Source organism: Grammomys surdaster, unplaced genomic scaffold, assembly GCF_004785775.1.
Source record: "Grammomys surdaster isolate TR1022 unplaced genomic scaffold, NIH_TR_1.0 364, whole genome shotgun sequence".
NCBI lineage: Eukaryota > Metazoa > Chordata > Mammalia > Rodentia > Muridae > Grammomys > Grammomys surdaster.
In genome coordinates this window covers 2,905,878-2,909,834 of record NW_021604783.1, presented here as the reverse complement: position 1 = coordinate 2,909,834, position 3,957 = coordinate 2,905,878, and positions in this window count along the sequence as shown.

Genomic DNA, 3,957 nt, shown 5'->3' with positions numbered 1-3,957 from the left:
TATTTTGTTAGTTTGTATCTTTTTATTGGGGGAATGAAACTGTTGATATTGAGAGATATCAGAATAATTACTGATTCCTGCTATTTTGTTGTTGTTGTTGGTGGTGGTGGTGGTGGTGGTGGTGTGTGTGTGTGTGCCTTCTTTTGACTTTTCTGGTTCAGGATTATTTACTACCTGTGTTTTTGGGGATGTTGTTAACCTCTTTAAGTCAGAATTTATCTTTTAGAGCCTCCTGCAAGGCTGGATTTGTATGTCGATATTGCTTATATGTGGGTTTATCATGGAATGCCTAATTTTCTCCATCTATGAAAGTTTTGCTGGGTATAGCAGTCTGGAGTGGCATCTGTGGTTTGTCCAAGTCTTTCTGGTTTTAGGTTCTCCATTGAGAAGTCATGTGTAACTCTAATAGATCTGCCTTCATATGTTACTTGTTGTTTTGCCCTTGCAGCTTTTAATATTCTTTCTTTGTTCTGTATGTTTAGTGTTTTGATTATTATGTGATGAGGGAACTTACTTTTCTGGTCCAATCTGTTTGGTGTACTGCATGCTTCTTGTACTTTGATAGGCATCTCCTTCTTTAGGTTAGGGGAATTTTCTTCTATAATTTTGTTCAAAATATTTTCTGTGCCACCGGCCTGTGTTTCTTCTCCTTCCTCTATTCTTATTATTCTTAGATTTGATCTTTTCATAGCATTCCAAATATCCTAGTTGTTTGTGCCAGAGTTTTTTAGATTCAACATTTTCTTTTTCTACACGCCCCCTATATCCCCAGGGTAAAGAAGTAGTTGGTTTTTGTTTATATGTTTGTGTGTCTGCTTTTTAACTTTTTGAATTGATCCTTTGTGAATTTTACATTATGCATCCCAAGCCCAGTCATCTCCCAGTCCCTGCCCTTCATCCTTGCAACCTCCCCACAAAAGATAGTTTAAAAACACACAAAACAAACAAATCATCTTATTGTGGAAGCTGTGGTGTATCACAGTGTGTCCCATAGTATACCCTTTTGTTCACTTCTTTTTTTATTATTTATATGAGTACACTGCAGCTCTCTTCAGACACACTAGAAGAGGGCATCGGATTGCATTACAGATGGCTGTGAGCCACCATGTGGTTGCAGGGAATTGAACTCAGGACCTATGGAAAAGCAGTTGGTGCTCTTAACCACCGAGCCATCACTCCAGCCCTTGTCCACTTCTTTACTTGCAAAAGTCATTGCAATGAGCCATTGGTCTGGATCAAGGCCTCTGGCTTCTGCTACACCATCAATACTGGATCCTCACTGGGACTCCTCTTGGATGTCCTGTTGTCGCCCTGTGTCGTGGAGATCCTGCAGCTTTGGATCTGTAGGACCAGCCCCTTCATGCACTCCAGAAGTTCATAGATGGGGTAGATGTTAGGGTGAGCCAACTCAAAGCCCTGTTACTGAGTTAGGATGAGACTGGGGGATTAGACGTAGAGGAGCAGAAGAAGAGGTCGGCAGTTAGCCTACCTGCTTCCTTGGCCAGAGCAGCCTGTCAAGGTATTGCTTTTCAAGTATACAGATTTTGCATATAATTGCTGTAAGACATGCAAATTAAGGTATATATGCAGTCTTTAATTTTAAACTATTTTAAAATCATAAGGTGGGATTCTAAAGAGGGACAGGATAGAGAGGAAGGGGGGGAACTACTTGACTGGTGCTGTGAAGTCTCATGCTGAAAGCATTTTGGCAGGACTGACCATGGTCTCTGGGGAGGGATATTGAGGAGTGGGTTTCAGGAGAGATGTGGTCAAGTTTCTGTCTATTTAAGGACGTTGCTCAGCCCCATGGCTCTTTTGTTTTTCTGTTTCCTTGGCTCTCCTAAGAGCCAAGACCCCTCGGCCCCTACCACACCGTCAGTCCCCCACCTCTTACTACTTCTTCCCACGTTTGTTACTTCCATGCCTCATGCCACTGTAAACGAAATACTGGAGGGACATAATTGAAAAGGATCATCTTATTGGCCAGATGATTCCCCACAGGGCCTAGATTTTGGAAGCTTAAAAGCTGTCGAACCATCTCACTCCATTCTTCTCTGGGCAGGAGGATCTGTCCCCTTCTCCCTGGAGGGAAGTGTGACTCATGCCTGCAAGCCCAGCACCTGGGAAGTGAAGGCAGGAGGATCAGAAGTCCAAGGTCACCCTTAGCTACATAGTGACTGAAGCAGCCTGGATCACATGAGATACTGTCTTTAAAAAAATTACCCCTCCAAACCAGCATGAGTAAAGAGAGATCTAACAGGAAAACTGGGAAAGAATGTGAGTTGAAAATACTTCAGAATATTGTCTCTGTGAACAAGAGGCGTCTGTGAATTACCACACACTAGCATGGAGTTATTCTGAACTGAAGATATTTGAGAAGCAGTCGTCACAGAGAGGTTCAGTCCACCCCACATGTTCTGTCTAACAGCAGGGATTTCTGGGTATCAAAACAGCCACAAACCCGTCTTCACAGGTGCACATCCACGAAGGAAGAGAGGGTGAAGTACTAGCACCGCCCCCCCTTCATAAACAAACTCACCACAATCTTATACCCTGTCTGTTCTCCACAAGTCTATTTGTTATCAGCAAATAAATTTATTTTTTCTTCCCCTAGATACCACCTGTTAAAGTAGGTTTATAAAGATTTGTTTGCTTGCATTTTATGTATACCTGTGTTTTTCCTGAATGTTTATATGTGCGCTACCAATGCAGTACCCAAGGAGGTCATAAGAGGGCGACAGATCCCCTGGAACTGGAATTACAGAAGTTGAGAGCTGCCTTGTGGGTGCTGGGAACCAAACACTGGTCTTCTGTTCCAGCAGCCACGGCTCAGACTCACTGAGCCTTTTCTCTAGCCCCTTAAGTCAGGTCTCGGAGGCCCCACCTGTTCTGAGTGCGCTGAGCCACTTTCCGTGTGAGTTCCTACATATGTTAGTGAACAGCTTGCTCTCTTCTTTCAATAATCTGTCCTTTGTCAGCTTTGTTCACAAGCTCCCTGAAAATCGTGCAAGGGTTGAGAAGAGAATTATTTCCTTCCAGACACAAGCACTAGTTGGAGTCTTCTTGATGTTTAAGGATCCCATTCCATCAGCAAGGTCCTAATTCTAACCCATGGAGGTCAGGCAATTTCTATTAAGCTTGTTGGCCTGAGCCCAAGAAAGAGGCGGTGGTGTCTAAAGAAGCCTGGGGTTTCAGAGACGACTACACCAGTTCCAATCAGCTCAGCTCTCACTTCTTTTTTTTTTTTTTTTTTTTTTTTTGGTTTTTCGAGACAGGGTTTCTCTGTGTAGCCCTGGCTGTCCTGGAACTCACTCTGTAGACCAGGCTGGCCTCGAACTCAGAGATCCACCTGCCTCTGCCTCCCAAGTGCTGGGATTAAAGGTGTGCGCCACCACCGCCCGGCTTCAGCTCTCACTTCTAATGCCTGGGAAGGACAGGATTGCAAAACCTTTGCATGAATGCTTTGTGTTTTCGTGGCCAACAACACAGCAGTATTCCTTCTGGCTCCTTTTCCATATTTATTCTTCTTTTTAATTAGTCTCATACATTTTTGTCTTCTACATAATTGGACTGACAAATGTGGATATGGTTGTATCTTAAACCTTAACTTACCCTGTATGTTAAGTATTGTTTGTTTTAGAGGTCCTGGGTTCACACCCAGGGCTTTGCCGGTGCTAAGCAAGTATACTACTATTGGCTTATATCCTTAGCTCACACCGTAGGCTGCAATAGATAAGAAACATATTGCATGAGTTTATCATGTCAACAGCTGATGTTGGTGCATTTTGTATCCAGGCCAGTTTTGTGTGATAAGATTTTCCTTTAATATTTTACAAGAATGTTTTAGTGTTACATTAAATATCTCTGGGTAGAATTATTTCAGCTAGGATTGTTTCTTCAACAAGGTTTGATGAAAGGATATATATATATATATATATATATATATATATATATATA